General features: G+C 44.3%; 1 protein-coding gene across 1 annotated transcript in view; it reads right to left on the bottom strand.

Moving 5' to 3' along the window:
* The window catches only part of LOC143775088 (uncharacterized), a 30,480-nt gene that overhangs the window by 2,438 nt on the left and 2,165 nt on the right, over positions 1 to 25,877 (bottom strand). The gene's annotated exons all lie outside the window — the stretch shown is intronic.

Raw genomic sequence — 25,877 nt, 5'->3', positions numbered from 1 at the left:
TATCTCTGAAGTTGTTAAGTTGCATTGTGTTTCTAAAAACACTATTTCTGATAGAGGTGTTCAGTTTATGGCTAGCGTTAGGCATAGCTTTTGCTTCAGATTAGGAATTAAGCGTTAGTTCTCCTCAGGTAATCATCATGAGACTTATGGTCAGACAGAGAGAATGAACCAAAAATTAGAACAATATTTAAGATATTTTGACTCATCTAATCAAGCAGATTGGGTGGATTTTCTTCCTCTGGCCAAGTTTGCTCTCAAATAGCTCACCTCTGCTGCTACCAGAACCTTGCCTTTTTTGTTGTCGGGGTTTTCATCCAGTTTTTGGAAATTTTTCTGATTTGCAGTCTGCAGTTCCAGAGGGAAAAAGATATTCTTCTTGTTTGATTAAAGTCTTGAAAGAAGTTGAAAAAGGTCTTTTGATAACATGCAATCGGACAAAGAAAACTGCGACTAGGGTCCCTGTCTTTAAAGGTGAGAGATTTTGTTTGGCTACCTTAAAAAATGTTCATCTTAAAGTTCCATTAAGGAAGTTTGCTCCTAAATTTGTTGGTCTGTGTAAGGTAATTAAGATTATTTATCCTGTGACGGTCAAGCTCCAACTCCCTGTGGTGTGGAGGATTAATAATTCCTTCCATTTCTCTCTTCTTAAAAAGTTTGAGGTGACGCCAAGTCCTCACTAACATCATTGAAGTTAACTTGGAGGAGGACAAGGCATATGAGGTGAATGAGTTTTGGGCTTCTGACATGTCAGGTGTCGACTGTAATATCTTGTTAAATGGAAGAGTTTTAGTCCAGAGAATAATTCCTGGGTGGATGCAGAAGATTTGCATGCAGATCATCTAGTGAGGGATTTCTGTCAGCGGTATCATTGGTTGGGAATTTCATTGGGTTCAGTGGCCCCTCGTAGAAAAGTACAGTCATGTGTCTAGGTTTTAACCCTTGAGCCTGTGCTTTGTGGTCAGCTTTTCTGTGCACCGAACCAAAGCAGATACACCTTTTTTCCTATTGTTTAGTTTCTGTTATCCTTGCTTCAGTCTTTTTAGGATAACAGGTGTTTTAATTTACTAATTTGTCTACTCTATCACCTTTCGCGTGCGACTTTATATACTTTCCCTGGTGGGGTCAGGATCTCTATTCTGTACAGCAGGGGTATGGAACATCCATCCCGTGGTCCGTATACGGCCCGCGATATCATCTGGTGCAGCCTGCAGCCACTTTGCCCATTTTTTGTCCGCAGGCCCTTTAATTCTTCAGAGGTGCACACGGACGGCCGCTATGTGGCCCAGCACCGCCCCCATCACTCATTCAACTTATCGGCAACATAGATGCAGATACAGTTAAAAGCAGTGATGGAGGGGAGAGCATCAGATGCTCCCTCCCCATCACTCCACCTCTGCTTGTGACTCAGCTGGCGAACGATGATGTCACTTCATCATACTCCATGCTGTACCAGCAGTGGAGCAGATGAGACTGGAGCAAAGCCTAGAGCAGTGCGGGGAACAAGGAGGAGGAGTGAGTATTGTGTGAGTGTGTGTATGCATTATTGTGTGTCTGCACTATACTGTGTGTTGGGGATCTGCACTATACTGTGTGTTGGGGGAGCTGCACTGTACTGTGTGTTGGGGACCTGCACTATACTGTGTGTGGGGGGAGCTGCACTATACTGCGTATTGGGGGAACTGCGCCTGCACTATACTGTGTGTTGGGGGGAGCTGCACTGTACTGTGTGTTGGGGGAGCTGCACTATACTGTGTGTTGGGGAGCTGCACTATACTGTGTGTTGGGGGAGCTGCACTATATTGTGTGATGGTGGAGCTGCACTATACTGTGCATTCGGGAGCTGCACCTGCACTATACTGTGTGTTGGGAGGAGCTACACTATACTGTGTTGGGGAGAGCTGAACTATACTGTGTGTTGGGGGAGCTGCACTATACTGTGTGAGGGAAGCTGCACTATACTGTGTATTGGGGGATCTGCGCCTGCACTATACTGTGTGTGTGTGGGGAGCTGCACTAAAGAGTGTGTGAGGGGGAGGTGCACTATACTGTGTGTGGGGGAGCTGCACTATACTGTGTGTGGGAGAGCTGCACTATACTGTGTGTGGGGGGAGCTGCACTGTACTACTGTGTGTGAGGGGAGCTGCACTGTACTTAAACTGTAAAGCACTGCGGAATATGTTGGCGCTATATAAATAAAGATTATTATTATTATTATTATTATTATTATTACTACTGTGTATTGGGGAGCTGCGCCTGCTTTATACTGTGTGTGGTGAGCTGCACTATACTCTGTGGTGGGAGCTGCACTATACTGAGTGTTGGGGGAGCTGCAATTTATTTAAATCAATATAGTTTGTTAATTTTTAAGTTAAGATTTTTATACAGCCCCTGAACATTGTTATAAAATTCCAAATGGCCCTTGGCAAAAAAAAAAAGGTTCCCCACCCCTGCTGTACAGGAACCGACAGAGTCAGTAGCAGTTTTTAGTGTGTTACCTATTTCCCAAGTTGCTACACTTTCATAGAATAGGCTAATTATATATTGATGGTGGGTCCACATCTGTATTCAGTGTGGGAGGATTTCTTATTCAGGAAACATATGTGCACATATACGTTACCATTTTTATTTTCAGAGGCGCGGTGCTTAGTGTAGCAAACTGCAATGACCGAGACCCGGTGTTAGGACGTTGACATGAAGGTTTGACAAGATAAAGAAGAAAAATGCTTGAAATCAGAGGAGTCATCGGTGGTGTTACTGGATGCAAATATTTGTTCTGTATAGCAGTATGCTTACATGGAGCGATCAGCCGCACTAAATGACCACCAATCAGTAAACCTATACCAATCGGCAGTCATTTACTGTGGTGTGTCTGTTTAAGTAGGCAATTAAAGGGGTGGTCCAAAACAAAATTTTATTTAATATCATAATGTAATCATTTTTCTAATATAATTTAATTTAAAAGTCCCTCTCCTTCCCTATCTACACTATCTAACGGCTTTATTTTTTTTCTACTACTTTCTCTTTGATGCTCCATTTGAGAATCCCAGTGCATGCTGGGATACTCAAATGACATGTCAGTGACCACTGCACCCTTTTCTGCTCTCTCTAAAATGGGGCATCATCAGTGATGTCCATTTCAGAGGCTGGGCTAGGGCTGAGTTTGTCCCTGCTCTACTTAGGCTGTGTCCATAGTCAATTCCGATGTATGCTATTGCTCAGTAGATTCCTTGCACTTTGCAGTATTCCACCCAGTGCACAGTGAACATGCGCTCTCTCACTGGCTCTAGTTAGAAGTGACGTCAATTTTGTGGTGGTCTCTGCTTGATCATTCTCTCCTTACAATGTGCACTGACTGTGCGCTCTGTTGCCAGCTCATCAATTCTGATCATAGCAAGTGAGAGAGCGCATTATCATCTGAGAAGAAGAGTGCACAGTAACAGGAATATACTGACCATTTGTTGGAAGTGACAACCGACGCATGCTTAGTACAACAAGGACTAGTCCAGCCCCTGAAATGAAGGTCACCAATGACATATCTTTTTAGACAGAGGGAAGAGCTGTGGCAGTCACTGCAATCTCTGCCCCTGATGACTCTTCGTTTCAGTATCCCAGCATGCACTGGGGATTCTCAAACAAAACGTCATCAAAGAGAAAGTAGTAAAAAAAAAAAGTATATTAAAGTATATTAGGAAAAAGATTAGATAATGACTTTATATAGTGTTTAGGATGAAAATATAATTTAGTTTTGGACCTTCCCTTTAAACAATATGCATTAATTGATCCGTCCCATATTATATAGGACCTTCTGTTATAGCGCTGTCCCTTATTATGCAGCATTACCTCCTGTCATATATAGCACCATCCACATGATATGGCATCCTCTTATTACATTGTATCCTCTATTATGTATAATGCTATGTTATTTATAGTCCTGTACATAAGGGGAAAAATTTGTCTGGCATGAGTTGCACGCTGCTGTCTTGTTGTCTTACATCTGCAGATGTGCACATGTGTGTTAATCACATGACCTATCACATGATTTCTTAAAGTGGATCATGTGACATGTTACTTGAAATATCGGGTCCTGGGGGGCCTTACTCTTTCTAAACTGCCCAGGGCTCTGACTACTCTTAATCCGTCGCTGTGAACTGCTCATATGTACAAAAATATTTGTCAGTATTATTGTTGGAGAAATATCATTGGATTTTTCCTTCTTGGTATTAACAGATTTATAAAATTAGTTTGGATTTACAGCTCTGGCAAACATTAAGAGACCACCACATCAAAACCCTGTCATGGGCAGCCCAATCTCCAGACCTGAACCCCATTGAAAACCTCTGGAATGTAATCAAGAGCAGGGGTGTCAAACTGCATTCCTCGAGGGCCTCAAACCATGCGTGTTTTCAAGATTTCCTTCTCATTGCACAAGGTGCTGGAATCATTCTGTGCAGGTGATTAAATGATCAACTGTGCAATACAAGGAAATCCTGAAAACATGACCTGTTTGCAGCCCTTGAGGAATGCAGTTTGACACCCCTGATCAAGAGGATGATGGATAGTCACAAGCCATCAAACAAAGAAGAACTGATTACATTTTTGCTCCAGAAGCAGTGTGAAGGACTGGTGGAAAGCATGCAAAAAAGGCATGAAAGCTGTGATTAAAATCATGGTTATTCCACAAAATATTGATTTCTGAACTCTTCCTGAGTTAAAACATTAGTATTGTTGTTTCTAAATGATTATGAACTTGTTTTCTTTGCATTATTTGAGGTTTGAAAGCCCTGTTTCTTTTATTTTGGACCATTTCTCCTTTTCAGAAAAAAAGCTAAATATATTGCTTGAAAATTCGGAGACATGTTGTCAGTAGTTTATAGAATAAAAGAACAGTTTACATTTTACTCAAAAATATACCTATAAAGGGAAAAATGAGACACACTGAACATTTTGCAGTGGTCTCTTAATTTGTGCAGAGCTGTATTTGAATGCTGTTGGCAATTTGTTTCTCTGCAGATAACTTTACTAGCTTGATTTCTTTTTTAGATTTCCTACTAGATTTCCTGGTGGTTAGAGAACTACAAATTGCAGGGACTCTAAGCGAGGCTTCTGAGGGGAGCAGGGGCTGCACTTTAAGTGCAGGGCTGCAGATAAGTGCATAGTTAAAAACAATATCATAGTTTAACATAAGAGCATATTTTGGTGTTTTCCTACTAGTTTTTCAATTGTCTTTCTGCTTTTATCTGTACTGTTTATCCCCATTTGGTATGTGCTCTATGGACGATGCTACCAGGTGTGCATTTTGTGAGATGTATGTGTAAGGAGGAAGACCGGGCTGCGAGTACTTTTGCGATGCCGGGTCCGGAACTGTCGAGGCTGCGTCCAATGTTTCAGGGGGGAAGGAATGAGGAACCGGACAGGACCCATGACCTGTGAGAGGGGGAGTGGTAAGACGAGGCAGAGAACAGGAAGTGCGTGAAAAAGGCAGAGTGTCATGATCTCTGCAGGCAGAGATCATAGCAAGCCTATAGAGGGACAAGCTCTCGGAAGATGGAACTATACTGACCATGAACTAAGCCTGCCGCGCAACTAGAAATAGCCAGGTAGCATTTCCTATTTATAGCTAGATGCCCAGCTCTGGCCTAAGACCTAAATAGCTAGCAGAGGGAAATATAAGACCTGGCTCACCTCTAGAGAAATATTCCAAAGAAGACAGTAGCCCCCCACATATAATGACGGTGAGTTCAGATGAAACAACAAACGCAGCAGGAAAATAGTCTTAGCAAATTTGAGGTCCGCTTACTAGATAGCAGAAGACAGATAGTATACTTTCATGGTCAGCAGAAAAACACTAACAAAACACCATCCAGAGATTACCTTAAACTCTGGCATTAACTCATAACGCCAGAGTAGCAATCCCTGATCAACGAGAGCTTTCCAGACACAGTAACAAAACTTCAGCTGTGAACTGGAACAAATAGGCAAAACAAAACATGGACCAAAGTCCAACTTATCTAGCAGTTGTCTAGAAGCAGGAACAAGCACTGAGAGGCATCAGATAACATTGTTGACCGGCAAGAAACCACCAGAGAAATGAGCTTAAATAGCGACACCCACTACTGATGGAACCAGGTGAAACAGGAAAGAGGATGACAAGTCCAATTCCACAAGCGGCCACCGGGGGAGCCCAGAATCCAAATTCACAACAGTACCCCCCCCTCAAGGAGGGGGCACCGAACCCTCACCAGATCCACCAGGGCGACCAGGATGAGCCCTATGGAAGGCACGAACAAGATCAGAAGCATGAACATCAGATGCATTGACCCAAGAATTATCCTCCTGGCCGTAACCCTTCCAGTTGACCAGATACTGGAGTCTCCGTCTGGAAACACGAGAGTCCAAAATCTTCTCCACAACGTACTCCAACTCACCCTCAACCAACACCGGAGCAGGAGGCTCAACTGAAGGTACAACAGGTACCTCATACCTGCGCAATAACGACCGATGAAAAACGTTATGAATGGAAAAGGACGCAGGGAGGTCCAAACGGAAAGAAACAGGATTAAGAATCTCCAATATTCTATAAGGGCCGATGAACCGAGGTTTAAACTTAGGAGAAGAGACCCTCATAGGGACAAAACGAGAAGACAACCACACCAAATCTCCAACACAAAGCCGAGAACCAACACGACGATGACGGTTGGCAAAACGCTGAGTCTTCTCCTGGGACAACTTCAAATTGTCCATAACCTGCCCCCAGATGTGATGCAATCTCTCCACCACCGCATCCACTCCAGGACAATCCGAGGATTCCACCTGACCGGAGGAAAATCGAGGGTGAAACCCCGAATTACAGAAAAACGGGGACACCAAGGTGGAAGAGCTGGCCCGATTATTGAGGGCGAACTCTGCCAATGGCAAAAAAGCAACCCAATCATCCTGGTCAGCAGAGACAAAACACCTCAGATATGTCTCCAGGGTCTGATTAGTCCGCTCGGTCTGGCCATTAGTCTGAGGGTGAAAAGCAGATGAAAAAGACAAATCTATGCCCATCCTAGCACAGAATGCCCGCCAAAATCTAGACACAAATTGGGTACCTCTGTCAGAAACAATATTCTCAGGAATACCGTGCAATCGGACAACATTCTGAAAAAACAGAGGAACCAACTCAGAAGAAGAAGGCAACTTGGGCAGAGGAACCAAATGGACCATTTTAGAGAAACGGTCACAGACCACCCAGATGACAGACATCTTCTGGGAAACAGGCAGATCTGAAATAAAATCCATCGAGATGTGTGTCCAAGGCCTCTTAGGAATAGGCAAGGGCAACAGCAGTCCGCTAGCCCGAGAACTACAAGACTTGGCCCGAGCACAAACGTCACATGACTGCACAAAGACTCGCACATCTCGTGACAGGGAAGGCCACCAGAAGGATCTTGCCACCAAATCCCTGGTACCAAAAATTCCGGGATGACCTGCCAATGCAGAAGAATGTACCTCAGAGATGACTCTGCTGGTCCAATCATCCGGAACAAACAGTCTATCAGGCGGACAACGATCCGGTCTATCCGCCTGAAACTCTTGCAAGGACCGCCGCAGATCAGGAGAAACGGCCGACAAAATTACTCCCTCCCTAAGGATACCTGTGGGTTCAGAATTACCAGGAGAGTCCGGGTCAAAACTCCTAGAAAGGGCATCTGCCTTAACATTCTTAGAACCCGGTAGGTATGACACCACAAAATTAAAGCGAGAAAAAAATAAAGACCAGCGCGCCTGTCTAGGATTCAGGCGTCTGGCAGTCTCAAGATAAATTAAATTTTTGTGGTCAGTCAATACCACCACCTGATGCCTAGCCCCCTCGAGCCAATGGCGCCACTCCTCAAACGCCCACTTCATGGCCAAAAGCTCCCGATTCCCAACATCATAATTCCGCTCTGCGGGCGAAAATTTGCGAGAAAAGAAGGCACAAGGCCTAATGACGGAGCAGTCGGAACCTTTCTGCGACAACACTGCCCCAGCTCCGATCTCCGAAGCGTCAACCTCAACCTGAAAAGGCAGATTCACATCAGGCTGACGCAACACAGGGGCAGAGGCAAAACGGCGCTTAAGCTCCTGAAAGGCCTCTACAGCATGAGGGGACCAATTAGCAACATCAGCGCCTTGTCTGGTCAAATCAGTCAGTGGTTTAACGACATCCGAAAAACCAGCAATAAATCGGCGGTAAAAGTTGGCAAAGCCCAAAAATCTCTGAAGACCCTTAAGAGAGGAGGGCTGAGTCCAGTCACAAATAGCTTGCACCTTGACGGGATCCATCTCAATGGAAGAGGGAGAAAAAATATACCCCAAAAAGGAAATTTTCTGGACCCCAAAAACGCACTTAGACCCCTTCACACATAAAGAATTAGACCGCAGAACCTGAAAAACTCTCCTGACCTGCTGGACATGAGAGTCCCAGTCATCAGAAAAAATCAGAATATCATCCAGATATATTATCATAAATTTATCCAGAAAATCGCGGAAAATATCATGCATAAAAGACTGGAAAACTGAAGGGGCATTAGAAAGACCAAAAGGCATGACCAAATACTCAAAGTGGCCCTCGGGCGTATTAAATGCGGTCTTCCACTCATCCCCCTGTCTGATCCGCACCAAATTATACGCCCCACGAAGATCAATTTTAGAGAACCACTTAGCACCCTCTATACGAGCAAACAAATCAGTAAGCAATGGCAATGGGTATTGATACTTAACAGTGATCTTATTCAGAAGCCGATAATCAATACATGGTCTCAAAGAGCCGTCTTTTTTTGAGACAAAGAAAAACCCAGCTCCCAAGGGAGAAGAAGATGGACGAATATGTCCCTTTTCCAAAGACTCCTTTATATATTCCCGCATAGCAGCATGTTCCGGCACAGACAGATTAAACAAACGACCCTTTGGATATTTACAACCCGGTATCAAATCTATGGCACAATCGCACTCACGGTGCGGAGGTAACGACCCAAGCTTGGGTTCGTCAAAGACGTCTTGATAATCAGAGAGGAACTCCGGGACTTCAGAGGGAATGGACGACGAAATAGAAACCAAAGGTAAGTCCCCATGAATACCCTTACATCCCCAGCTCAACACAGACATTGCTCTCCAGTCCAAGACTGGGTTGTGAGACTGCAACCATGGCAATCCCAGTACCAAATCGTCATGTAAATTATACAGCACCAGGAAACGAATAATCTCCTGGTGATCCGGATTGATACACATGGTTACTTGTGTCCAGTATTGTGGTTTATTATTAGCCAATGGGGTGGAGTCAATCCCCTTCAGAGGAATAAGAGTCTCCAAAGGCTCTAAATCAAAACCACAACGATTGGCAAAGGACCAATCCATAAGACTCAGAGCGGCGCCAGAGTCAACATAGGCGTCCGTGGCAATGGATGACAAAGAGCAAATCAGGGTTACAGACAAAATAAACTTAGACTGAATGGTGCCAATGGAAACAGACTTATCAAGCTTCTTTGTACGCCTAGAGCATGCTGATATAACATGAGTAGAATCCCCACAATAGAAACACAATCCATTCTTCCGTCTAAAATTCTGTCGCTCGCTCCTGGACAGAATTCTATCACACTGCATACTTTCTGGCGTCTTTTCCATAGACACCGCCAGATGGTGCACCGGTTTGCGCTCCCGCAGACGCCTATCAATCTGAATAGCCATTGTCATGGACTCATTCAGACCTGCAGGCACAGGGAACCCCACCATAACATCCTTAACGGCATCAGAGAGACCTTCTCTGAAAGTTGCCGCCAAGGCGCACTCATTCCACTGAGTAAGCACAGACCATTTACGGAATTTTTGGCAGAAAACTTCAGCTTCGTCTTGCCCCTGAGATAGTGCCATCAAAGTTTTTTCTGCCTGAAGTTCCAAATGAGGTTCCTCATAAAGCAAGCCCAAGGCCAGAAAAAACGCATCCACATCGCGTAACGCAGGATCCCCTGCTGGCAATGAGAAGGCCCAATCTTGAGGGTCACCCCTGAGCAAGGAAATCACAATCCTAACCTGCTGAGCAGGGTCTCCAGCTGAACGAGACTTCAGGGACAAATAAAGCTTACAATTATTTCGGAAATTCTGGAAGCTAGCTCTATTCCCTGTGAAGAACTCCGGCAAAGGAATTCTCGGCTCAGATACCGGAGCATGTACCACAAAATCTTGTAAATTTTGTACTTTCGTGATGAGATTATTCAAACCCGCAGTTACACTCTGGAGATCCATTATTGTCAGGTGCACACAGAGCCATACAGAGATTAGGAGGAGAGAGAGAAAAAAGACTGCAGCAAGGCAGACTGGAGGAGAAAAAAAAAAAAAAAAAATTCCAGCAGACTTCTTATAACTCTCCTTTCTCAACCTGGGTCTTTAACACTTTATGGGCCGGTCAAACTGTCATGATCTCTGCAGGCAGAGATCATAGCAAGCCTATAGAGGGACAAGCTCTCGGAAGATGGAACTATACTGACCATGAACTAAGCCTGCCGCGCAACTAGAAATAGCCAGGTAGCATTTCCTATTTATAGCTAGATGCCCAGCTCTGGCCTAAGACCTAAATAGCTAGCAGAGGGAAATATAAGACCTGGCTCACCTCTAGAGAAATATTCCAAAGAAGACAGTAGCCCCCCACATATAATGACGGTGAGTTCAGATGAAACAACAAACGCAGCAGGAAAATAGTCTTAGCAAATTTGAGGTCCGCTTACTAGATAGCAGAAGACAGATAGTATACTTTCATGGTCAGCAGAAAAACACTAACAAAACACCATCCAGAGATTACCTTAAACTCTGGCATTAACTCATAACGCCAGAGTAGCAATCCCTGATCAACGAGAGCTTTCCAGACACAGTAACAAAACTTCAGCTGTGAACTGGAACAAATAGGCAAAACAAAACATGGACCAAAGTCCAACTTATCTAGCAGTTGTCTAGAAGCAGGAACAAGCACTGAGAGGCATCAGATAACATTGTTGACCGGCAAGAAACCACCAGAGAAATGAGCTTAAATAGCGACACCCACTACTGATGGAACCAGGTGAAACAGGAAAGAGGATGACAAGTCCAATTCCACAAGCGGCCACCGGGGGAGCCCAGAATCCAAATTCACAACAGCAGAGTTTTCCCACCGACAGAGAGAGAAGCAGCAGGGGTGGACTGCGCTCCGCAGCGTGAGAGACAGAGCAGAGTCATGCCTCAGCAGAGCTTGCATGAGGGCTCCCGAGAGTTAGTGACCGGGCAGAGTGTCGGGCGCTCCGCTTAGCAGTGCGCGGTGCTCGCATTGACAAGTGGGTGTCAGGTTAATGGATTAGGGGCTCAGTGGGCAAAACCAGAAACTGCCTATTGCCGCCAGAAGCTTGTTCGTGCGTAGGCAGGTGACGCCTGAAGACACTGTGCCAGCCATTACTGGGACTACCACCCCCACAGGACTACATGTGTCTGAGCAGGTACGGACTTTGGCTGAAATTCAGTCCTGGCATTTCAAATCACACAGGGCCATTTTGTCCCCATCCCCAAGCACCAGATGGGATATATTACTAATATTACCCTGGATGGAGGAAAGAAAGATTTTCTACAAGACCAATATTTCTAATGATACCCGTAGCCTGCTGGGGTAAGTGACAAAGTCAGCAACTTTGCGCTCCATCACAACTCTTAACAGTATGGGTATCTGTTAACAACATAGCAGACAAGGCTGCCCATGATCAGACAGGCCCTTTTGGCATTTGCCAGAATTGCCAAATGGCCAGTCCGGCCCTGTGTCTGAGGAACATAGGAGTCACAATAAGCTTCATACTAAGACTATTGTGTTATATTACATTATATTACAGTATATTTCCTTTGTTAACTACCTGTTGTCTTCCTGCGAGGAGTTTTCCCTATTGTTATAATTAAATTGCATTATTGTTAACCCTTGCTCTGCCTTCCCTGTGTTACTGCATCCTGGGACCTGCTTACATATGCATGCCTTGAACAGCCATTTGAGGGTGAATATATCTGCACTGAATGTCAGTGAGTTATATGTTTGGAAGCCAAGGAAATGGAACTAAATATGCAGCTTGCAACATTAAGGAGCATTGCAAACCTGGAGAGGAGTTTAGAGCTCACTGAGCATAAGCTGGTTGGGGCCAGTGATATGGAGGAGGGTGGAGGTGGGGAAGATCAGATCCCAGAAGTAGGCAGCTGGGTAACAGTTAGAAGAAGTGGTAGGGGGAAAGTGTCATGGAACCTAGTGCTGATCTGGCACAACCTAGTAAATATGACTGTTTGGCTGATATTAATAATGCAAGCCCAGGACTAGGATCAATACAGCAGGACTGCAGCAGGACATTGCACCGAGCAACCAGGAAAGCGACTGATGTAAGAAGGAGGGAAATAAGAGTGCAGCAAAGGCCAGACAGATGTTGGTGGTAGGGGACTCTATAATTAGGCGGACAGACAGGGTCATCTGTTGTCGATACTGTGAATGCCGAACAGTGTGTTGTCTGACAAGTGCTTGGGGTCTGCATATTGTAGATCAGATAGACAGATTGCTGAGTGGGGCTGGGGAAAACCCAGTGGTAATGGTACACATTGGTACCAATGACAAAGTTAGAGGGAGGTGGAAGGTCCTTAAAAATTATCACAGGGAACTAGGCAAGAAGATAAAGTCCAGGCCCTCCAAGGAAGAGTTTTCAGAAATACTGCCGGTGCCACAAGCAATACTAGAAAGACAGCGGGAGCTAAGGGAGATAAATAAGTGGCTTAGAAATTGGTGCAGGAAAAAAGGGTTTGGGTTAATGGAGAACTGGGCATAATTCTCTGTCGGCTACAGGCTCTAAGGTAGGAATGGGCTGCACCTGAATTGGGAGGGTGCAGCTGTGCAGGGGGAAAAATGGTCAAATGTATGGAGGAGCTTTTATACTAGGATCTGAGGGGATAGAGGGTAGTTGTGCTAATAATGGGATAGAGTAGATAGAGAGTGAGACAGTAGGGGTTAATGAGGATTTAGGGGAGCTGGGATATGCAAGGAAAGTACAGAGGTGAGTAGGAGTAACAAATATGCTAATAGTATTAAATGTCTGCTGGCAAATGCAAGAAGTCTTGCAATCAAAATGAATGAATTGGAGACTGTTATGTCGGCCACAGAATACGATGTGGTGGGCATTACGGAATCCTGACTTGACGAAAAGCCATCACTGGGTGACAAACGTAGAGGGTTACACTATATTCAGAAAGGAAAGACAAAAAAAGTGGACGGGTGTGTATTTTCATTAAATCCAACTTAAGACCTGTGCTTAACCCCTTCATGACCTTGGGATTTTTCGTTTTTCACTCCCCTCCTTCCCAGAACCATAACTTTTTTATTTTTCCATCAATTTGGCCATGTGAGGGCTTATTTTTTGCGGGACTAGTTGTACTTTTGAACGACATCATTGGTTTTACCATGTTGTGTACTAGAAAACGGGAAAAAAATTCCAAGTGCGGTGAAATTGCAAAAAAAGGGCAAACCCACACTTGTTTTTTGCTTGGCTTTTTTGCTAGGTTCACTAAATTCTAAAACTGACCTGCCATTATGATTATCCAGGTCACTACGAGTTCATAGACTCCTAACATGACTAGGTTATTTTTTACCTAAGTGGTGGAAAAAAATTCCAAACTTTGCTTAAAAAAAAAAAAAAAATTGCGCCATTTTCCGATACTCGTAGCGTCTCCATTTTTCATAATCTGGGGTCGGTTGAGGGCTTATTTTTTGCCCCGAGCTGGCATTTTTAATGATTCCAATTCGGTGCAGATATGTTCTTTTGATCGCCCGTTATTGCATTTTAATGCAATGTCGCGGCGACCAAAAAAACGTAATTCTGGCGTTTCGATTTTTTTTCTCGTTACGCCCTTTAGCGATCAGGTTAATGCTTTTTTTTATTGATAGATCGGGCGATTCTGAACGTGGCAATACCAAATATGTGTAGGTTTGATTTTTTTTTTTATTGATTTATTTTGATTGGGGCGAAAGGGGGGTGATTTAAACTTTTATATTTTTTTTATTTTTTTCACATTTTTTTTTACTTTTTTTTTTAAACTTTTGCCATGCTTCAATAGCCTCCATGGGAGGCTAGAAGCAGGCACAGCACGATCGCCTCTGCTACATAGCAGCGATCTGCTGTTCGCTGCTATGTAGTAGAAAATCAGGTGTGCTGTGAGCGCCGACCACAGGGTGGCGCTCACAGCTACCGGCGATCAGTAACCATAGAGGTCTCAAGGACCTCTATGGTTACAATGGAGAAGCATCGCCGACCTCCGATCATGTGACGGGGGTCGGCGATGCGCTCATATCCGGCCGCCCGGCCGGATGCGGTAGTTAAATGCCGCTGTCTGCGTTTGACAGCGGCATTTAACTAGTTAATAGCGGCGGGTGAAACGCGATTTCACCCGCCGCTATTGCGGGCACATGTCAGCTGTTCAAAACAGCTGACATGTCCTGGCTTTGATGCGGGCTCACCACGGAGCCCTGCATCAAAGCAGGGGAGCTGACCTCGGATGTACTATCCCGTCTGAGGTCAGTAAGGGGTTAATGATGACATTGAAGGGAGCTGTGACAACATAGAGTCAGTGAGGATAAAAGTACATGGGGATGGCAATAATGGAAAGCTGCTAATTGGAGCTTGCTACAAGCCTACTAATATAGCTGAACAGATAGAGGATGAAATGTTGCAACAAATTAAAAAGGCAGCACATAATAATAGGATCCTTAGTATTTTAACTATCTAGACATTTAATGGAACATAGAATTTTCTGGTTTCGTTGAAAGCTGCAAGTTCTTATCTGCAGTTCAAGCCAATTACCTCTCTCAGTTGGTAGATGAACCAACAAGGGGCGATAATCTGCTGGATCTGGTTTTGTCCAATAGACCAGATATAATTTCAGATCTACAGGACAGGGAGCATTTGGGATGCAGTGACCATAATATGGTAAATTTCAATGTAATATTCAATAAAACATTCAAACGCAAAAAAGCATGTAACTATAGGAAAGCTGATTTCTACAAATTAAGGGAAGAGCTTAATCTTGTAGACTGGGACCATGTCATGGTAACTGGGCATACCGAACATAAATGGGGCATGTTTAAGAATATACTACTAGAATCCTGTAGAAAACTTGCACCCTAAGGTAATAAAATGTCCAGGAATAAAAAGAAACAATTATGGATAAATAAGACAGCACAAAGCTTAATAAGACAAAAACAAAGGGAATTTAAAATCTTGAAGGCCGAGAATACAGGAATAAAATTTCAGGAGTATAAAGATCTAAGTAAGAAATTTTAAAAAGAAATCAAGCTAACAAAGTTATCAAACACAAATCATCAGGGACATTAAAATAAATCCTTAAAAAATGTAGAAATACATCAATGGCAAAAAAAACGCATGGTGTCGACCTCTTAAAAGATTAAGATAATTATAGAGGACAAAGATAGGGCTGAGATATTAAGCAGGCACTTTACATCCGTGTAATTAACTGACTGTTCCATGGATCATTCAACAAGGCAAAAATCAAAATTCAAAACCTGAAATACAGTGGCGGAAATAAGTTTTTTGATCCCTTGCTGATTTTCTAAGTTTGCCCACTGACAAAGACATGAACAGTCTATAATTTTAAGGCTAAGTTAATTCTAACATTGAGAGATAGAATATCAAAAATAAAATCCATAAAATCACATTGTATAAATTATATAAAATTATTTGCATTTTGCAGTGAGAAATAAGTATTTGATCCCTCTGGCAAACAAGACTTAATACTTGGTGGCAAAACCCTTGTTGGCATACACAGCAGTCAGATGTTTTTTGTAGTTGATGATGAGGTTTGCGCAAGAATTTTGGTCCACTACTCTTTGCAGATCATCTCTAAATCATTAAGATTTTGAGGCTGTCGCTTGGCAACGCAGAGCTTCAACTCACTCCATAAGTTTTCTATTGGATTAAGGTCTGGAGACTGGTTAGGCTACTCTATAACCTTAATGTGCTTCTTTTTGAGCCACTCCTTTGTTGCCTTGGCTGTATGTTTTGGTTCTTTGTCTTGCTGGAAAACCCAGCCATGACCCATTTTTAATTTCTTGGCAGAGTGAAGGAGGTTGTCACTCATGATTTTACAGGACATGGCTCCATCCATTCTCGCATTGATGCGGTGACGTAGTCCTGTGTCCTTAGCAGAGAAACATTCCCAAAACAATGTTCCCATCTCCATGCTTGACAGTGAGGATGGTGTTTTTTGGGTCATAGGCAGCAGCTCTCTTCCTCCAAACACGGCGAGTTGATTTAATGCCAAAGACCTCAATTTTTGTCTCATCTGACCAAGTCCGACCAAGATGGCTCTGTAAACTGTTGGCCTCTGTTTGCACAGCATGCATTTTGTAGCACTGGGCAGCCCGCCTGTATGTGTGTTAGTAATAGGCTGTAAACCAGATGCTCTGCATTGCCTGTGTGAACAACACCACATACAAACTATTATCACTTATCTTTTTGTGCACTAATGCCAAACAGCCAACACTGGATTGAAAGTGGTTGTTTCATCGGTATTTTTTGCACCTGTGTGTTTGCCATCATTAATCGGGTCCGCTGCACCCTGCTGGTGCATTTGGTTGGAGGCTTCAGCAGGTAAACATCTCTGCATTTTTCTCTGTGACTTTTAACAAGTTGATTAGGAGCATCTAACTGGTCTGTAGGAGCCAGAACTCTTAAAGGTTGGTAGGGGTTCAAATACTTATTTCTCTCTGCAAAATGCAAATAAATGTATATAATTTATGCAGTATTATTTTCTGGATTTTATTTTTGATATTCTATCTCAATGTTAAAATTAACCTGCCCTTAAAATTATAGACTGTTCATGTCTTTGCCAGTGGGCGAACTTACAAAATCAGCAAAGGATCAAATACTTATTTCCCCTACTGTAACTAGTTTAACAGAAGGAGAAGTGTTATGACCCCAGTGGACAGGGTCTCAGAGGAACGTGTAAGTCTGCAAGATACAAAAATCCAGCTCATAGGGCTGTGGTAACTGGGTTGACCAAATAGCTACTCCTAACGCCAACACTAGAAGTAGCCGGGGATCATGCCTACGGTGATCGCTAGATGACTCGCGCCAGCCGGAGAATCTAACTACCCCTAGGAGAAGAAAACAAAGACCTCTCTTGCCTCCAGAGAAAGGGACCCCAAAGCAAGATACAAGCCCCCCACAAATAATAACGGTGAGGTAAGAGGAAATGACAAACACAGAAATGAACCAGGTTCAGCAAAGAGAGGCCAGCTTACTAATAGCAGAATATAGCAAGATAACTTATCTGGTCAACAAAAACCCTATAAAAATCCACGCTGGAGATTCAAGAACCCCCGAACCGTCTAACGGTCCGGGGGGAGAACACCAGCCCCCTAGAGCTTCCAGCAAAGGTCAGGATACAGATAGGAACAAGCTGGACAAAAATACCAAACAAAACAAAAGCAAAAAGCAAAGAAGCAGACTTAGCTTGAAAAACAGGAACCAGGATCAGAGGACAAGAGCACAACAGATTAGCTCTGATTTCAACGATGCCAGGCATTGAACTGAAGGTCCAGGGAGCTTATATAGCAACGCCCCTGAACTAACGGCCCAGGTGAGGATATAGGAAAAGACAGACGCTCCAGAGTCAAATCACTAATGACCACTAGAGGGAGCAAAAAGCAAAATCACAACAGTACCCCCCCCTTAGTGAGGGGTCACCGAACCCTCACCACGACCACCAGGGCGATCAGGATGAGCGGCATGAAAGGCACAAACTAAATCGGCCGCATGAACATCAGAGGCGACCACCCAGGAATTATCTTCCTGACCATAGCCCTTCCACTTGACCAGGTACTGAAGCCTCCGCCTGGAGAGACGAGAATCCAAGATCTTCTCCACCATGTACTCCAACTCGCCCTCAACCAACACCGGAGCAGGAGGCTCAGCAGAAGGAACCACAGGCACAACGTACCGCCGCAACAAGGACCTATGAAACACGTTGTGGATAGCTAACGACACAGGTAGATCCAGGCGAAAGGATACAGGATTAAGAATTTCCAATATCTTGTAAGGACCAATAAAACGAGGTTTAAATTTGGGAGAGGAAACCTTCATAGGAACAAAGCGGGAAGAAAGCCACACCAAATCCCCAACACGTAGTCGGGGACCCACACCGCGGCGGCGGTTGGCAAAGCGCTGAGCCCTCTCCTGTGACAACTTCAAGTTGTCCACCACAAGATTCCAGATCCGCTGCAACCTATCCACCACAGAATCCACCCCAGGGCAGTCAGAAGGTTCCACATGACCCGAAGAAAAACGAGGGTGGAAACCAGAGTTGCAGAAAAACGGCGAAACCAAGGTGGCGGAACTAGCCCGATTATTAAGGGCAAACTCAGCTAACGGCAAGAAGGTCACCCAATCGTCCTGATCAGCAGAGACAAAACACCTCAAATAAGCCTCCAAAGTCTGATTAGTTCGCTCCGTCTGTCCATTAGTCTGAGGATGGAAAGCAGACGAAAACGACAAGTCAATGCCCATCCTACTACAAAAGGATCGCCAGAATCTGGAAACGAACTGGGATCCTCTGTCTGACACAATATTCTCAGGGATGCCGTGCAAACGAACCACGTTCTGGAAAAATACAGGAACCAGATCGGAAGAGGAAGGCAGTTTAGGCAAAGGAACCAAATGGACCATCTTGGAGAAGCGATCACATATCACCCAGATAACAGACATGCCCTGAGACACCGGAAGATCAGAAATGAAATCCATGGAGATATGTGTCCAAGGTCTCTTAGGGACAGGCAAGGGCAAGAGCAACCCGCTGGCACGAGAACAGCAAGGCTTAGCTCGAGCACAAGTCCCACAGGACTGTACAAATGACCGCACATCCCTAGACAAGGAAGGCCACCAAAAGGATCTGGCCACCAGATCTCTGGTGCCAAAAATTCCTGGGTGACCTGCCAACACCGAGGAATGAACCTCAGAAATGCTGGTCCACTTATCAGGCACAAACAGTCTGTCAGGTGGACAAGAATCAGGCCTATCAGCCTGAAATCTCTGCAACACACGTCGCAGATCAGGAGAAATAGCTGACAAGATAATACCATCCTTAAGAATACCAACAGGTTCAGCGACTCCAGGAGCATCAGGCACAAAGCTCCTGGAAAGAGCATCGGCCTTCACATTCTTTGAACCTGGTAAATACGAGACAACAAAGTCAAAACGGGAGAAAAACAATGACCAGCGGGCCTGTCTAAGATTCAGGCGTTTAGCAGACTCGAGATACATCAGATTTTTGTGATCAGTCAAGACCACCACACGATGCTTAGCACCCTCGAGCCAATGACGCCACTCCTCAAATGCCCATTTCATGGCCAACAACTCCCGATTGCCCACATCATAATTTCGCTCCGCAGGCGAAAACTTCCTAGAGAAAAAGGCGCAAGGTCTCATAACAGAGCAACCAGGGCCTCTCTGCGACAAAACGGCCCCTGCTCCAATCTCTGAAGCATCCACCTCAACTTGAAAGGGAAGCGAGACATCAGGCTGGCACAAAACAGGCGCCGAAGTAAACCGACGTTTCAACTCCTGGAAAGCCTCCACGGCAGCAGGAGCCCAATTAACCACATCGGAGCCCTTCTTGGTCATATCCGTCAAAGGTTTCACAATGCTAGAAAAGTTAGCGATAAAACGACGGTAGAAGTTAGCGAAACCCAAGAACTTCTGAAGACTCTTAACTGACGAGGGCTGAGTCCAATCAAGAATAGCTCGGACCTTGACTGGGTCCATCTCCACAGCAGAAGGGGAAAAAATGAACCCCAAAAAGGGAACCTTCTGTACACCAAAAAGACACTTTGAGCCCTTGACAAACAAAGAATTTTCACGCAAAATTTTAAAGACCATCCTGACCTGCTCCACATGCGAGTCCCAATTATCAGAAAAAAACAGAATATCATCCAGATAAACGATCAGAAATTTATCCAGATAGTTCCGGAAAATGTCATGCATAAAGGACTGAAAAACTGAAGGGGCATTAGAGAGCCCAAAAGGCATCACCAAGTACTCAAAATGACCTTCGGGCGTATTGAATGCGGTTTTCCATTCATCCCCTTGCTTAATGCGCACAAGGTTGTACGCACCACGAAGGTCTATCTTGGTAAACCACTTGGCACCTTTAATCCGGGCAAACAAGTCAGACAACAGCGGCAAAGGATACTGAAATTTGACAGTGATCTTATTTAAAAGCCGATAGTCAATACAAGGCCTCAAAGATCCGTCCTTTTTAGCCACAAAAAAGAATCCCGCACCAAGAGGGGAAGAAGACGGACGGATGTGTCCTTTCTCCAGAGACTCCTTGATATATGAACGCATAGCGGTATGTTCAGGTATCGACAGATTAAACAGTCTTCCCTTAGGAAATTTACTGCCTGGAATCAAATCTATTGCACAGTCACATTCCCTATGAGGAGGCAATGCACTGGACCTGGACTCGCTAAAGACATCCTGATAATCAGACAAGTACTCCGGAACTTCCGAAGGCGTAGAAGAAGCAATAGACACAGGCAGGGAATCCTCATGAATACCACGACAGCCCCAACTAGACACTGACATAGCCTTCCAGTCAAGGACTGGATTATGGGTCTGTAACCATGGCAGCCCCAAAACAACCAAATCATGCATTTTATGTAGAACGAGAAAACGTATCACCTCGCGGTGTTCAGGAGTCATGCACATGGTAACCTGTGTCCAATACTGCGGCTTATTTTCTGCCAATGGCGTAGCATCAATACCCCTAAGAGGGATAGGATTTTCTAATGGTTCAAGAATAAAACCACAGCGCTTAGCAAATGAGAGATCCATAAGACTCAGGGCAGCACCTGAATCTACAAACGCCATGACAGGATAAGATGACAGTGAGCAAATCAAAGTTACAGACAGAATAAACTTAGGATGCAAATTACCAACGGTGACAGGACTAACAACCTTAGATATACGTTTAGAGCATGCTGAGATAACATGTGTAGAATCACCACAGTAGTAGCACAAGCCATTCCGGCGTCTATGAATTTTCCTCTCATTTCTAGTCAGGATTCTATCACATTGCATCAAATCAGGTGTCCGTTCAGACAACACCATGAGGGAATTTGCGGTTTTTCTATCACATTGCATCACATCAGGTGTCTGTTCAGACAACAACATGAGGGAATTTGCGGTTTTGCGCTCCCGCAACCGCCGGTCAATTTGAATAGCCAGGGACATGGTATCATTCAGACCTGTGGGAATGGGAAAACCCACCATAACATTCTTAATGGCCTCAGAAAGGCCATTTCTAAAATTAGCGGCCAGTGCACACTCGTTCCAATGTGTCAGCACGGACCATTTCCGAAATTTTTGGCAATACACCTCAGCCTCGTCCTGGCCCTGAGACATAGCCAGCAAGGCTTTCTCTGCCTGAATCTCAAGATTGGGTTCCTCATAAAGTAAACCGAGCGCCAGAAAAAACGCATCAATATCAGCCAATGCTGGATCTCCTGGCGCCAACGAAAAAGCCCAATCCTGAGGGTCACCCCGTAAGAATGAAATAACAATTTTTACTTGTTGAGCAGAGTCTCCAGACGAACAAGGTTTCAGGGACAAAAATAATTTACAATTATTCCTGAAATTCCTAAACTTAAATCGGTCTCCTGAAAACAGTTCAGGAATCGGAATCTTGGGTTCAGACCTAGGATTTCTGGTAACATAATCTTGTATACCCTGCACACGAGCGGCAAGCTGGTCCACACTTGTAATCAAGGTCTGGACATTCATGTCTGCAGCAAGCTTAAGCCACTCTGAGGTAAAGGGGAAAAGAAAAAAAAAAATGAGAGAGGGAAAAAAAAAACTCAAAATTTTCTTTCTTATAACCCCACTTCTGCAATGCATTAAACATTTAATACTGGCCTGGCATACTGTTATGACCCCAGTGGACAGGGTCTCAGAGGAACGTGTAAGTCTGCAAGATACAAAAATCCAGCTCATAGGGCTGTGGTAACTGGGTTGACCAAATAGCTACTCCTAACGCCAACACTAGAAGTAGCCGGGGATCATGCCTACGGTGATCGCTAGATGACTCGCGCCAGCCGGAGAATCTAACTACCCCTAGGAGAAGAAAACAAAGACCTCTCTTGCCTCCTGAGAAAGGGACCCCAAAGCAAGATACAAGCCCCCCACAAATAATAACGGTGAGGTAAGAGGAAATGACAAACACAGAAATGAACCAGGTTCAGCAAAGAGAGGCCAGCTTACTAATAGCAGAATATAGCAAGATAACTTATCTGGTCAACAAAAACCCTATAAAAATCCACGCTGGAGATTCAAGAACCCCCGAACCGTCTAACGGTCCGGGGGGAGAACACCAGCCCCCTAGAGCTTCCAGCAAAGGTCAGGATACAGATAGGAACAAGCTGGACAAAAATACCAAACAAAACAAAAGCAAAAAGCAAAGAAGCAGACTTAGCTTGAAAAACAGGAACCAGGATCAGAGGACAAGAGCACAACAGATTAGCTCTGATTTCAACGATGCCAGGCATTGAACTGAAGGTCCAGGGAGCTTATATAGCAACGCCCCTGAACTAACGGCCCAGGTGAGGATATAGGAAAAGACAGACGCTCCAGAGTCAAATCACTAATGACCACTAGAGGGAGCAAAAAGCAAAATCACAACAGAGAAGTACACCTGCATCTGAGAAAATTAAACACTGACATATCACTCAGCATAGATAGCATTCATCCACGGATATTGGGGGAATTGAGCTCAGTAACTGACAGACTGATGTATCTGATATTCTTAGACTCTCTTGTAACAGGTAAAAAAAAAAGTGTTTCTAGCTTACCACTGTGCAATATATCCCTCTGGCAGTGCAAGGAAAAATAGCTGTGTCGGCAGTATGGAGGAGCAAATAGGAGAAGGTATCTAGCAGTGGGAAATATTTTAAATCAATCAACAAATTCAGTAAAAAATGCATCTATAGCGCTGCACTCTGCCAGAGGCTGTTGGGTGGCGTGCTCAGTAAGGCTACTTTCACATTAGCGTTTGAATCTGCAGCGTTTAATCCGCAAACGGAAGGACACGAAAAACGCATGAAAACGCGTGTAAACGCAGCGTTTTTAAAACGCTTACGGTTACCGCATGCGTCATTAAAACGCAGCGTTTACATGCTTTTGCTTGCGTTTTCTATGCGTTTGCGTTTTTTGTGCGCATGGCGCAAAATTTCACCAGAGAAAAATTCTAGATGCAAGAACCAGCCAATGGGACTACAGAGGGCGTGTATTATGTGAAATCTATATATAGACCCTAGGACAGCTGAAATCTTCAGATTTTGCTCCTGTGTCCTGTGAGAAGATGGATCTTCACATGGATAGCTATTACTTTAAACTGGATCTGAGCATCAAGATTTTTCTGGCATGTGCGTTTGCTTGGGAGCAACACCGAAACCGGGAAAGACAGAGAAGGACAAGGCGTAGGCGGTTTTGGCAACACCCCATTGTAGAACTGCGGGAGAGCCGTGGTACATATCACACCCTGTATGGCGAGCTCAATGAGAACCCAGAAAAATTCCCAGAATATACCAGGATGTCACAAGACTCTTTCCGGGATTTGCTTGATCGTGTCCAAGGAGCCATCCGGAGACAGGACACACAGCTCCGTAGAGCCATTCCACCAGCGGAACGTCTCCTGGTTACCTTAAGGTACGTAATAATTCTAAACAAAAGCTAACCAAAATTTTTTGCAGGTCTGATGTTTTTTTGCCTATTTTGTAAATTATTTATTCTTACTACAGATTTCTTGCAACTGGAGAGAGCTTGTCATCCCTTCATTTCCAGTACCGCCTTGGGATTTCCACGCTCTCCGGAATTGTTTTTGAAACCTGCCGGGCTTTATGGACCATTCTCCGTGAGGAATTTATACCCATACCCACGGAGGACATGTGGAAAGAAATTGCTGACAAATTTTGGACTGTTTGTGATTTTCCCAACTGTTTGGGTGCGGTGGATGGGAAGCACATCCGGATTACCAAACCAGCCAGAACGGGATCACAGTTCTTCAACTACAAAAAATATTTTTCTGTAGTTCTTATGGCAATAGCCGATGCGGACTGTCGCTTCATTGCTGTGGACATTGGTGCTTTTGGCCGTGGCAACGATTCACAGACTTTTAAAACCTCTGATATGGGCCGACGTGTTTATGGCAAAAATTTTAATTTCCCACAGCCACGACCACTCCCCTACACTCAAGGCCCACCGCTGCCATTTGTAATGGTTGGGGATGAGGCCTTTCAGATGAGTGAAAATCTCCTGAAGCCCTATTCAAGTCGGGACTTGAACCGCACAAAACGGATCTACAACTACAGACTAACCAGGGCACGCAGAACAGTAGAGTGTGCCTTTGGGATTATGGTGTCCAAATGGCGCATTCTAGCAACTGCAATAAATCTAAAAATGGAGACAGTGGATGAGGTAGTTAAAGCCTGTGTGGTTCTCCACAATTTCATTCTGGCTAAGGAGCGACACACCATAGAACTTGATGAACCTGTTGCCAACCCTTTGCCTGATTACCGTCATCATCCGCTGCGGTCAACAGTTGAAGTAGGCCACATGCGGGACCAATTTGCAGCGTTTTTTGATTCTGACATTGGACGTGTGCCATGGCAGGACAATATGGTGTAAAATGTACTGCTGGTTTCGGGTCTGCAAATTTATGTTTGGAATGTTAATGTTTTTTCAAATAAAATAATTGTGTTTTACTTTCTTCACCATGTCTCCTATCTATTTCCTTAACAAACCACTTTGGGTTTTTGGGCTTAGGTTGTTGACGTGAGTCCTGTCTTGGTTCACCATTAGCTTTTTGCCGCAGACTGTATAGACGATGTCCGTTATTGTCGCAGTATTTGTCCAGTACTTAACATCAGTATTTGTAAGCCTAAACCAGGAGCGGTAGTTAAATGCTTTTAGTGGTGCATATCTGTTTAATGTACTTTTCCTCACATAGTTCCACTCCAGGTTTAGGCTTACAAATAGTGCTGTAAAATACAGAGCGAATACTGACAGTGTGATGGCAGCCTACACCAGAGATCTATAGTCATCAAGTCACGTGTCTGAACTAATGAATTCATGATGCTATTTGCTCTTGAATTCATTTTTCCTGACACTTGTCCGGGTGAGTATAGATATGCCATGTACATTGTTCCTTCACTTTGTGTGAAATATATGTATATGTACCAATAAGATAAAATGGAGGTAATACAATGCATTTCGAAAATCAGCAGGTCAGGGGTCATAAATAATGTTTCGGATAAGAAAGGACCTGTTGAGTATAGTTGTGCTGTGTATTACCACCATTTTGTCTTCTGTGTGCGACCAAAAGTCACGGAGTAAACAGAAAGAACTGTTTTTGGAGAAAATACAAGTGTTATTTTTGGGGGCAACCTCATATCTCTCAACCAAACACACCAAGCTTCAGTGTTCTGCTAAGTAGGTACTGGAGGTTGGAGGTGGCCCCCAAAAATGTGTTTGACGCATAATTTGTTATTGGCGCAGGCTGTGTGGTGACGGTGGCGAAATACACAATTAACCAAACCTTATTGGGGCAAAAAACACAGGTTTATTAAACACACACAAACCAAAAAATTAACTGCGCCTGCTTGGGGTTGAGTGCCGATATTGTGGGGTGTTGAGTAGTGAGGTCTGGCTTATTACTGTAGCCGACATAGGGGTGGCAGGAGAAGGCGCTATGAAACTACTGGGGTCAGGATATTCAGGGATAGGGCTAGACACATGAGAGGGTTGAGACACACT

Source organism: Ranitomeya variabilis, chromosome 5, assembly GCF_051348905.1.
Source record: "Ranitomeya variabilis isolate aRanVar5 chromosome 5, aRanVar5.hap1, whole genome shotgun sequence".
Classification (NCBI taxonomy): domain Eukaryota; kingdom Metazoa; phylum Chordata; class Amphibia; order Anura; family Dendrobatidae; genus Ranitomeya; species Ranitomeya variabilis.
This window is presented reverse-complemented; position numbering and strand designations above follow the sequence as displayed.